Source organism: Artibeus jamaicensis, unplaced genomic scaffold (genome assembly GCF_021234435.1).
Source record: "Artibeus jamaicensis isolate MK-2021 breed Jamaican fruit bat unplaced genomic scaffold, CSHL_Jam_final scaffold_3307, whole genome shotgun sequence".
Taxonomy (NCBI): Eukaryota; Metazoa; Chordata; class Mammalia; order Chiroptera; family Phyllostomidae; genus Artibeus; species Artibeus jamaicensis.
The window spans coordinates 604,796-618,110 of record NW_026522040.1 but is presented as its reverse complement, the minus strand read 5'-3'; positions in this window follow the sequence as shown (position 1 = coordinate 618,110).

Genomic DNA, 13,315 nt, shown 5'->3' with positions numbered 1-13,315 from the left:
TCACTATTTCACCTTATTAATTAAAAAAGTACAAGAGTTCATGTAAGGAGTACATTTTAAATGGCTAAATAAAACCATTTTCTCAATCTTATGGGGTATAACTTAGCCTACTTAGAAAAATATGATCTGAGCAACTTTGTATTTATGCAGAAAAATACTATAAAGAATAAAACAGGAGCAATAAAAATCTGACATCCTGGAAAGAGAAAATAACAAATAACTCATCTCTAAGCTCTTTCAAAGGAATAACAATAAATATTTAATAACACTTCTTTTTTCTAAGTTCTTTGCATTTTATTTTTGTTATGTTTATTTTTTAAATCTCTTTTTAGTATTTTTGTGAAGGTCCTTAACTAATGCTGTTTTAAAAGTAATTTTTATAAACATTTTGGGAGACAAACATGGCTATTTCATTAAAGCTTGTCATTTTCATTTTAGTTCACGCTGTTACTCTAGGAAGCCAAAAAAATAAATAAATAAAAATTAACCACTTTTTATGTCACATGGGTTTTAAATACCTAAATGAAATACCACAGCAAAATAATATGGACAAAGGACAGAATTTCAGCTTTAAGTGAGAAAAGAATTCTGTGCAATGGTAGTGTCTATATGTAATCATTTCTGAACGACACCCATCGATTTCCTCTGTGGTCACGCAGCTGTTCACGGGTCCCGGACCCGACCCTCAGTCACCCGGAGAAGAGCTCTGAGCACACTGACATGCTGTTTTAAACCAGACCCCATGGAGACAGGAGTGAGCATGATCCCCAAAGGAGAGAATGTGGTAATTCACTGCCAGGCCAGTATCACGAAGTGAAAGCCTGCCAAAGCCCTTTGTTGAACAGAGCGTGTGAGAAACTCAACATTATCACAAGATTGGGAGAACTGAAGGAAAATCAGATGATGGGAAGTTTCAGATATGGTGAAAAAGGGAACCAAAGTTTATGCTCTGTGCGCGCCTACCTATTAGGAAGCAACTACATCAGTATTGCTAGCACATGTACAGGTTAAATAGTTTATGTACCTGGCAAATGGGAATTATAAGATTACATTAGCTGTAATTCCTACCAACCTGTCGGGAGAAGGGAACCTGATATCTTTCCTGTTTTCATTGTTTTCTTTTTATTTAAGAGTAAGAAATAGAATGTTCACTGGGAAGAGACACGTAGTGTAGAGTACTACTAGTCTTTTAAAAATCCCTTATTAAAAGACCGTTACTTAAATGCATTTAAATTTCAAAACACATAGTAGTGAGATTATTTAATAAAAAGAATGCACACGCTGGAATAATGAAAAAATGTACATTCTTAAACAAGACAATTAATATCCTACAAATTGTATGAGTATACTTTTTGATAGCATCTTTAAAGATAGTCCAATTTATATGTAAACTGGGTTAGATATATATATATATATAAATGCTATAAATTACGTATATTTATCAAGTCTGTATAATTTATATGCATTTTATTTATAAAAGGAACGTGGTGGAAAATAATTCACAAATACAAGGAGTGAAGTAACGTACCAGGGGAAAATAGTCCACATACCCAAGGAGTGCTGGCTTAAGTGCTGGTGATGCCTGAGTGCAAAGGCATTCCAACTTCCAAGTTCAGCAGGGAGAAATGGTGCCAGATCCCCAAAATAGTTGGGAGATAATAGCAATTACACGCCACGACCTTGGATGTCTTTCTGCCAAGCTGTATTCCTAAATGAAGCATTCAACTAGTCAGAAAGTTCAACAATAAGATTCTTTTTGATGTGATTCACTGTGTTTAGAACACATTTGTAGACATCTTGGCAGTCAGGACTCCTGAGTCCTCGTTAAGAAAGAATTCAACTTAGCACAAGTTTCTTATATGACAAAGTACTCATTTCAATGCAAATTAGCAGGAGCTCTGGCTCTACCCTTGAAACTTCTATTTCACTTCCTTTATCCACCAGGTGAAAACTGCCCCGGAGGACCCTCTGTATATCCTCTACTCTCCATGTTTCAATATTTAAAGTATTGGGCAGAGGGATTCTGGATTTGCTCAGGTTCCTAGACGTACTTGGTGGGTGAGGTGAGTAGGGAAGTTTCCTTGCTTGTGTGTGCTTTCCCCAAATAATTGACTTTGAGATATTGAGCTGGAGTTCATTTCCTTATTCCAAACAAGAAGCAAAGCAAAACCCATGCAAACTAATACCAAATGTTCTCAAGTATACACAAGCCCAGAAATACCGTGGCGAGTGGGCTTAAAGATGGCTGGGTCCTTGCCAATGTGACCACGCCAACTCCGCTCTAGGAAAGGATTCATTCAGACGTACTCGTTCACTCAGGTTTACGGTAAACTTAGATCCTTCGAATCTCGGAGGTGATCAAAATGGCATTTGCGGACTCACCTCCTTTTTCCCTGGAAAGCTCTCCTCACCCTTTATCACCTACCTGGTTAATTCCTAACAATCCTTTAACTGTCGGGCCATTTCAGGAATGTGGCCCTGACTTTTCTGACTGCATCAGATTCTCCAACGAGTTCCTGCAACATTTTCCACGATGGCAATTTTATTTATGGGTGTAGGATTATTTGTATCCATTTTTGCCTCTGCCTGTAGACTGTAAGCTTTGTAAGTACAAAGACATCTGCAGTTGACCGCCTGAGACTGTGGCTGACACAGGGTCACCATCGTCTCTCTTTAACATTGTTTCTCCACTTAGCTGGTTATTCGACCTTGAGAGAGTCATTTAATTCCTTCATATGTAAAGATAAGCCATATATATACATATATATATATGGTATTGCTATAAACTATACATATATTTATGTAAGCAATGTTTTGAAGATTAGAAGTAACTATCAAGTTTGAAAAGTTCCCAGCAGAATGCCTAACAAAAAAGGTACTCAATAAAATCTGTGTGTTTATAACATTTATTATAACAGAAAACTGTGGTAGGGAATGAAGGTTACAGAGCCTTCCCGACTGTCCTTGGTAGAGCCCTAAGTGTCAACTCGTTAACCCACCCAATACTTTATGGAAAGAGGGGAGACTTCTGGACACTCAGCGTGGCTTCCTTAGAACAGAGGGTTGACTTTGAAACACCCAGAATAAATCATCATTTGCTTTAGTGACATGGCTCAAGTTCTTTAGTTTAGTTTTTTGCTTAAATAATCACACATATCAAAGAAATAAGATTAATGGCATCTTACATGGCTCTAACTTATTTTTTATGCCAGGCACTTAATTACTTAGATCTAGCCACAACCATATGAGAAGTTGTTACTATACCCTTTATAAAATGGAATGAGAGCTTCTGTTAGATTAAGTAATTGCTCAAGGTCACAGCCAGAACTCAGACCCTGAAAGAGGTTTATCACAAGCAGAAAGTACATAGAAGCAACTTGACCTGGTTTCTTGGGTCCAGGTTTGATGAACCCTGGCTGACCCGGTGTAAATAATTATACTTCTTCTACCAACCCCCCAGTGCAGCTCTTAGGAGTTTGAAGCTTTTGATAAGGCAGAATGGCTTCTCTTTTCTCTTTTTTCCTTAAACCCTCCCAAGTTTCTTACAGTTACTAGGATGTTTGGAACTTCTATTAAGATTGTCGGATACTCTCACATCTGTTTTCAAACAGAACAGTTCCCACTATCTTCAAACAGAACAGTGACAACTTTAGTGGAACAAAATGCCTACTGACTATGTCAGTGACCTTGACACATTTTACTCAAGTCAATCCCTACACCTGCTCTCAGAAGTAGTCATTATTATAACCTTTTTCAGATGAGGAATACAAGTGCATATGTTATTTTTGAAGTTAAACTATTTTAACTTTACTGGTTTGATTGCCTGTGAGAAAGTAAATTGCTCTTTCACATTTGAAAAGAGCATCTTCAGGCTTTAGAAGATAAATAGATGGTAGAATGATTTCATATGTTCTTACAGGAGAAGGTATTGTATAGTCCCTCCCAACTAAGTTCAAGTTTGTAAGTTAACCTTGAAGGGCTACTCTCAGGTGAAGATTTCAGGATATTGTCACAGGTAAGCAGATGCTACCTGATGTCACATCAGTGACAGTTGGCTACGCCATCCCCAAATGGTCCTTGTTGGGCTCACTACAAGATCCGATAATGTGACTTTGATAATGTATTTCAAAACAGGGTGACCTATTTGATGACTACTATCGTTTTTCAAACTAGTTAAAGAATCACCAAGATCTGTTCTACTTGCTAATATTAAAATCCTTTCTTTTCTTTCTTTTTTTTTTTTGGAAGAGTGAAAAAATCATAGTCATCTTTACACATAGTCCAGGATAAACTCTAGTGAAGCTGCTTTAGGTTTTCAAACTACATTATTGACTATGAAAGCTGAGACTGGTTTTCTGTTTTCCCTTAGTCACTCCCAAGAGCTCTAATCATATATCTTACACTCACTGCCTCAGGAGTCAAAAACAACTTTTCAATTCAAAGTCAAGTCAAGCCTGCAAGGAACATTCAGATGATAGAGATAGATCAGCGCTAAGGACAATAGCAACACATCCAGGGTGATCTCATTAACGAATGACATATAGTTAGAGCAGATGGTTGAGGGGAATGATGTATGGAGATCAACCTAGTTAGCCTGGTACAGGAAGCACAGTAAGAATGGGACTTCATCACTGCTCACTCGGCCAAGTCCTAACACCGCTGACAACATATAGCAGTTATGCCAGGTACGTTTCTCTAGCCTGGCTCAATGCATTATCTTCTCAGTCCCAATCTGTAAGCTCTGCCAAGCTGATCTATGGGCATAGCCTTAACCTGCTCCTATGCCTCCTAGTTTCTAGCTGGAGTCTACCAGGGGACTTGGCAGGATGTCAAATGAGAGGAGGAGAACAAGGTTACCACACTTATTTTACTGGACTAACTTTCTTCAAGTGCCCCATAACGTGACTGTGTCCTTCTACAAGAGACCTGTTCAGGCGGTCTTTCAAGATGCCACAACTCACCCCTTCCTTGGGTGGTCAGGCTGAAGCGTGGTGATGGCTCTTCTCCGTTACTAGCCCCGGGGTCTTGCACTATTCTCTGTTACATTTTCTAGACACTGCCTTCATTTTTAGGCACACTATCTTTGTTAAATTTTTTCAAAGTACCTGTTTTTAATGGACTGTCTGTCTGTTACCTGCTGTGTCCCCAAGAGATAAGCAAGGGATACTCATGAAAGCCGAAGTAGAGTGAAAGTCCCTACTTTCCATGAAATGTTTTAACAAGTATTTTGGGACTCCAGTTCTTACACAATGAATTTTAAAAAGGCAGAGATAGCAGGACAGAGAATACGTAAGGAATGGGAGAACTACTAAGCATTCGTTGTTTTTTAGAACTATGATCTAATTTGATAAGTTTCCCAAATGAAGTAGGAGGCAGTTATTATTAACGCTTTTGCTTTCATTTCTTCATAAGATCAGTTATTCAGCTAATCTTTGTTGAGTGGGAATTCTGTGCCTGACTCTGCACCAGGTACTGAGTCCTGCACAGGCCTGCACAGAGAAGAGGCACCTGGGTCTCTCCATCATGGGATCCGTGTGTCCGAAGGAGACTGAGAGGATAGAAGTCTGTGAGATGGTTTATGGAGGTCCCTGTCTATGGAGTCTTTGGTGAGACCATATTAAGGCTTTTCAGCTTTATTGCAAGCTTAAAGATTTTATTTATTTTGTTTTTAGACAGAGGGGAAGGGAGGGAGAAAGAGAGGGAGAGAAACATCAATGTGTGGTTGCCTCTTATGTGCCCCCTACTGGGGACCTGGCCCACAGTCCAGGTATGTGCCCTAACTGGAAATCGAACCAGTGACATTTTGATTCACAGGCCAGCACTCTATCCATTGAGCCACACCAACCAGGGCAGATTGAAGTTTTTAAGTACCCCTCTTGTAGTGTGTACGCAATGAGTGGTCTGTCTGTGTCCACCACAGAGAGACCAGTGAAGAGATTATTACTATAGTCAAGATTTCTGCCTTGAATAGGGAGTGATTGACTATGTTATTTGCTGACATAGTTAACATTCTTTCTTTTGACCGTTTGATTTTCAGAAATATCTAAAATGTAATCATTTAACCATGGTGGCTTCAACTCTCTGGCTTGTGCCAGAAATGTAGTGTTTAAAAAAATGAAATACTTGTTTGTGATGTTGTTTTCTGTGAAAAATCTTTAAAGAAATCTATAGAAAAATTTAAACAAAGTGTCAGGGTTATTTACTTGACTATTTTGAAATATTCATTCATCATTACAGCTGCAATCAGGTAAGACTAACCTATTTTCCCTAAAACAGAAGATAAAGAAGCTCTACATAAATCATAAAAAATGAACAAAATGATACCACTAATGAGCCATCATTCATATCTTCCTAAAATATTTACTAGTGATCTAAAAAATCATATCAATTGTTTTGAAGTATTGACTAGAACAACAAAAGCCATTAGAAGAAACCACTAATAAATTCATACTTTGAGACTTTGGAGTTGCTATAATAGACAGACAACAGAAGTAGTTCTCATAAGTATGCAGGGGTGAATTTATTCTCTTTTCTGAAGTAAGGAATCATAATCTTAACATTTGAGAATATTTAGAAATATTTATCTAAGTTTGGGGAAGTCTCTTACATTATTGAGATGCCAAGTTCATCTGGGAGAAAACTTAGCTAATATTCCTGGATTTTTCTTATCTCCTGTTTTTGGTGTTTCTGACCTACTTGTCAGAGCAAAAAAAGGCATCCTCTTTGATATGTTCCTTTCTAAATCAAACATGATAGTGTGTCTGGTTTATTTCTTACCTTATTCCATTTGGTTATAACTGATCAAAGGGTTGAGGCTAAAAATACATTATAATGTCCATTTAATCTCAAGAAAGTTTCTTTCAACAAACACGGTCGGTCATAGAATACCCTGTGGAGCGGTTGACTATTATTATCTGCTGCCTTTTGTCATCACGCATATCTGAGAAAGATGCTTTTAACTTAAGGCTTCAATAGCCAAGGAACAAATCATAAAGGAAAAGAGTTTCATGTTGATTTGTGGAAATTATTTTAAAATCTGTCCTGGCCTGTGTGGCTCAGTTGCTTGGAGCATCATTCTGTAAACCAAAAGGTCGCAGGTTCAATGCCCGGTCAGAACAACATGCCTAAATTGCAGGTTCGGTTCCGGGCGGGGTGCGTGGGAGAGGCAACCAATAGATGTTTCCTTTTAGCATCAATGTTTCTCTCCCTCTCTCTCTTTCTCCCTTCCCCTATCTCTGAAATCAATAATCATGTCCTTGGGTGAGAATTGAAAAAATAAATCTATGTTACACAAAACTTCTTAAACAAATCTAAAACCAAACAGGAAACACTTTGCCATATATATATCTTTAATATATGAATAGCACTTGACAATCAATAACAATAAGTTGAGCTTTACAAAAGATTGGCAAAAGAAAGGCAAGTCTCCAAAAACAAAAATGTAAGTTAAAGGCCATTAAATATATAAATTTTTCCATTCTCATTCTTAATAGAAAAACAAATTAAAACAATAAAGGTTCCATCTTTATGTAAAAAGATAATAACTAGTCTCAAAAAAACACTAATTATTTCCGGGCTACTGGTGAGCTTGTTAATAAATTTTGTTAGAAATTTGACAACTTACAATAAAGCCCCACAAATGAGCATTTACCCCCACCCAATAGAGCAAACCATTGAGATGAATAGTTTGTATAAAAACATTGATGAAGTAAGCAATGTTTAGCAAGATAGACAAAAAAAAAGACAAAAGATGTAAATGATCAATATTAAGAATTAAACAGGATAGATGTATCACTGGAGATCCTGCAGACATTCAAAGGATAATTAGGGAAGGCAATAAACAATACTACACATAAAAGGGGGGGACCCAAAGAAAACCAAAATTATCTTCTGGAGGACAAGCCCCTTGTAGTACAGGCTTCCCTCGCTAGGTGAGTGTTCTAGGAAACCTTCTGTATCGGTATACCAGCTGGTGCAGTTGTGAGAGGCTGTGTTCAGCTTCTGTGAATTTTTTTAAAGAATCTTTCAACACGTTGGCCTATTTCACAATGGATGATTTATGAGTGCGCCTGCCCTCACTGCACTGAGTGTTCAGCAGTTTTTGACCAAAAATGGCATGACCCCGGTGCCCCACCCTCTCTATCCACCCAATCTCAACTTGAATGACTTTCTTTTGTTTCTCAGCTGAAAATAAGTCCTCAAAGGGAAGTTTTGCCAATGTGGAAGAGGTGAAACAAAAAATGGTCAAGCACTAAAAGGCATCGAAATCGATGAGTTCAAAAACTGTTTTGAGCAGTGAGAAAAACATCTCAATAAGTATACTGAATCAAATGGAGAGTACTTTGAAGGTAACTGATGTTTAAATATGTAAGGATAAATACAAATTTTTTATAAATAAATTCCATTTTAGGAGTCCCCCTCATATAAATTTGATAACTTAGATGAAATAATCACCCCCTTGAAACAAAAATAACAAGTCATTCAATATGAAAGAGGTAATTTTTAAATCATACTATTAAGGAAATTGAGGTCACAATTTTTAAATATTCAAAGAGAAAAAAGAAAATCTCCAGGCCCAGATGTTTTCCATGGAAAATTCAGCAAAATATTTCAATATGAATTAACACCAATTATATGCAATTCCCACTACAAAGAGGAAGAAATAGGAGCACTCTCCAGCACATTCTCTGAAGTCTCATTTCTAAAACCAGAAAAAAAAAACCATAAAAATAAGAGAGAAAAAGGCTGCAGACCAATATCCATCATGAATCTAGATGCAAAAATTTGGGGCAAAATATGACTTAATAAAACTCATTAAATATGAAAGAATTATTCACTGTAATTAATTGTGCTGTATTCCAGGAATGAAAGGCTGGTTTGGTATTTGAAAATCACTCAATAAAATCCATTATATTAACAAGCTGAAAAAGAAATAACTCACATGACTATGAGATACAGAAAAAAGCATTTGATAAAATTTAACAGTATATAACCTTTTTGAGGTTGGATATTTTTAGTCTCTGGGGATTCACCCAGGTTTCTGTGTGTTTGAATTATTTATTCAATATGCTACTGAGTAGTATCACCTCATATGGATATACCACAGTTTAACCATTCACCTGTTAAAGAAAATTTGGGTTGTTTCCATTTTGGAGGGGTTACAAACCTGCTATAAACACTCACATGGTACAGAATTTTTTGTGAACTTTTCTTCGTTTTTCTGGGGATACAGGTCCGTATTCCTGGATGAAAATTCCAGCCAGGTTTTTCAAATAAATATCACACCCATCATGGGATAACCTTATATTTTAAGCATTTTTCTTTAGTTTGATAGTAAACTCTTTAGCTATAATTGAAAATTAAGCCCTGGCTGGTCTGGCTCAGTGGATTGAGCACTGATCTGAGAACCAAAAGGTCGCCAGTTCAATTCCTGGTCGGGGCATATGCCTGTGTTGCTTGCCAGATCTCCAGTTGGGGGCATGAGAGAGGCAACCAATTGATAAATCTTTCTCTCTCTTTCTCCCTCCCTCCCCCTCTCTCTAAAAATAAATAAATAAAAATTTTTAAAAAATTTAATTGTAAATGGATGTGCTGTTTAAGGAACAAAACCAGGGCAATGATACTGTAATTTAAAATTGTGCTAAATATTGCTTTTCTTTACCTCTTCATCAAAGGCCAAAGACAATATTCCTCATCTTTAAATTCTGAAAAAAAAAGCCAGTCATTAAAAGGGTAACCTCTTATATTACAGGGTGTTTCATATTTTATTTCTGTACATACATGTAAGAAATATTAATTTCAACTCAGATGAAAAAATGATTTTTAACAAAATCTCAGGGAAATAACAATGACAATAATAAACAAATTGAACACACCATAATATATTATTAGACTATATAATATAAACTATAAGTTGATTTATTAAATTCCCAGTAGAAAAATTTCAATGCTTTTCATAATTCACAGGATTGAGGCAAATTCCTTGGAAGGGTATTTGGAGATACTACTGCAGAAAAAATATATATATATACTTGAAGGGAAATATGACTACCCATGAAATATATGAGACAGAAAAAGTTCAAACAACTATTAAAAACAAGACAAAAAATAATTTAACTAAGACAAGAAACCCAAACATGTAATAGAGACTGGGGCCCTGACTTCAAATTTGTTAACCCAGTATTTATTAAACATTCAATCTGTTGATGAAAGAACACCCATAACTATAGAATAGATTTATGAGTTTCTTCAAGCCAAGTTTTTGAGGACATGCCCAGAAGGAAGATCTTGGAGGTTTGAGAAAAGGCTCCAGAGAATGGCAATTGTGTACTTCTTTTTATGGATTTAAATCAAAGGAGAAAATGTAAGGGAGGGTCCTGAAATCCATTGGTGGTAGTTTAAGGAGGCAGGCGGGAGAAAGCAAAGGAGGAAAATCTCTAGGCTGAAAAGCAAACTGGAGAAACACATACTCCTTTTACTTTAGTGGGTACGGGGTAGCTAATAATGAACAATTACAGCATGCACGGTCGTATGCGGGGGACAAGGCAACAGGAAGGGCCTCTGTGGTCTGGCGAGCTGCTGCCCCTGGTTGTACTTTCGAGGGGTCTGAAAAGATAATTACTCTGCCATTTCAAAGGTATGTTATCCTAGACGCATAAGGACAATGGACAGGGCTCTCTTAAGGTTGAGTTTGACCTTTGCTAAGGAAGCTGTAGTCCTGGGAATCTCTATACGCTGTGACCTGCCCAGCTAGGAATTTGTGATCAGACTATGTTGTGTGGTTACTTCAGGTCACTGAGAATTTCAGGCCTGCCATGTGCCCCACCCCATCCCAGGCTTGTCAGGTTTATTGTATAGCCCTCTTTTCTTGTTCACAAAATACCTTCATGTTTACTCAGCATTGTGTAATATATAGGGCATTTTGACAAGCACTGGGATAGAAAGAAAAATATACCACACTCCAGGCTCTCCCAAAGCTTTCATTCTGCTGGTAGCAGCTCTGTAAATATTTGATAAATACAAATTATTCATAAAGGAATGAATGAATTAATGAATGAGCAAATTGATCAACATTCTATAAGAAATCCTTTATACAGAAAGATCATTGGAACAGTCACCCTATAGCAAAAGTTTAGACAGTATCTCTGAAATTATTGATAACTATTGTATGAATTAAATACTCTTATTTTTTATTTGGTTTGTAAGTGGAAATAACTACTGACTATCAGAACCCATGAAAACAAATAATTTGTGTATTCAGTGCATTGCTGAACCCCATAAACTTAGAATAGGGCCTGGCACATAACAAGTGCCCAAAAATGTTCATTGGATAGTTATAAAATGCATGTAGGACAGTAAATCAAAATACACTAAAAAATACTCTACCATCAAGTTCTAATATCAAGTCATCGAATCAGTGGTAGAAACCAAAATACTTCAATCGCTGTAAGGATTTCCAGTCCCTGTCAACTAATGAATAAATTCTGAATTGTAACATACAGGGAACCAACACAGTTGTCCCCCTCGTCCTTGGTATTCAGAGTTGCCCTCATGTCTGCTGGAAATAACAAGAACTCAAGTGCAAATTCTTTCTGACACTTTTCCATCACTCTGAATTACTATTCATAGCAGCTAATATCCTATGAAAGTCACTTACCAATAACAATGCGGCCTTTGAATACTAATTGAAAGGACACCAGCCATAAGGAAGGACTGCTGCTTTGATCCAATAAGGCTAATAAGGGATCCTTGAGCAGAATAAGTGACAGATCCTTATTTTTGTGCATCTTCCCCACCCTGCTTTGATTAACCTCTCCCGATTTCTTTATATCCCATTCAAAGTAGAAAAATCAGCATTGGTCTATGAAGACAATTGTATATTTAATTCTAATATTCCTGATATTTTACATATCTACCCTATAATTGCTATATGAATAATTAGTCTACTTTTTCTCCTGGAAATTAACTAATAGCTTTCTTAGTTAATTTCCAGGGGAATTAACTAAGGGATTTAGGGATTTAGCTATCATTTATCTTTTTCGTTCATTCATCTTTTGGGGAACCCAATTCCTAAATGCCTCGATAGATTACATATATTATGTCTCAAGGTTTGACTTAATAAAATCTCCTATGAGAATCTTAACATATTGATGACTTGGTTTAACCTCAGAACAATAGAATCTGCACCTCTGAGGATGCTTTTTTTAAAGCACCCTGGGTGCTTAATGAACAGCAAGAACTGAGAACCATTGGCTGTGGTTATTGGTTCAGCTCTGGTCTACTCGATTACATTTGTGAACTTTTTCAAGACCGTAAACATCGGTCTTGTCCTTGAAATACACGTCTTTCAGAACAAGGGGCAAGTAGCAATAAAAGTGATTGCATGAAGCAAACACTTGTCTACTTTATAGGGAAAGCACTTATCCTGATATAACAACCAAAATGTAATCTGTATAACAATACCATCTTAAGCCTTAAAAACATTTTATTTTGAAATAACTTTATTTAACAGAATGTTATGAAGATAATACAGAGAATTCCATTATATCCTTCACCCAGTTTATTCTATTGTTAACATCCATCAAAACTCAAATCCTAACATTGTTTCAATACTTTTAAACCACAGAACTAATTGGGTTCCCCCAACTTTTCCACTAGTGTCCCCTTAATGTTCCTGGGTGGAATCTAGAATACCACTTTGCATTTATTCAACATGTCTCAGAGTCTCCTCTGTGCAAATTTGTCTTTTCTTGTTTAGTATGACTTTGACACTTTAGGAGAGTCCTCTTAGTATTTGGTAGAAAGGCTTCAATTTTGATCTGCTTGATGCTCCCTTATGATTAGACCAGGGTTATGGATTTGAAGGAAGAAAACCGAAGAGGCGATGTGTCCTCTCACTGCATGAAATTAGAGGTTGTGAGATAGCACCAGGCTTTAACCACTGATTGTCCTAACTTGATGGCTTGGTGAAGGTGACCGATATCTGCCAACTTTCTCCACTATAAAGTTACTATTTTTAACTTCTTTTCATACACTATTTTGTAAGTGAGTCACTAAGATCAGTCCATACTCAGAAGATAAATTAACTATTATTTAGAATTCTTCTTAACGATAATTAGTTCCTTCTCTGATCCTCATTTATTCATTCATTCATTCATTCTATTGTTTATTTATATCAGTCTGGACTCATGACTATTTATTGTATTCTTTGGGAAAAATATAGTACTCACATATTTTATCACTCAAATCTTTTGGGCTTGGGCCATTGGAAACACTTTGAAGGTGACTGCTGGGTCAATTTGACCTGACCCATTTT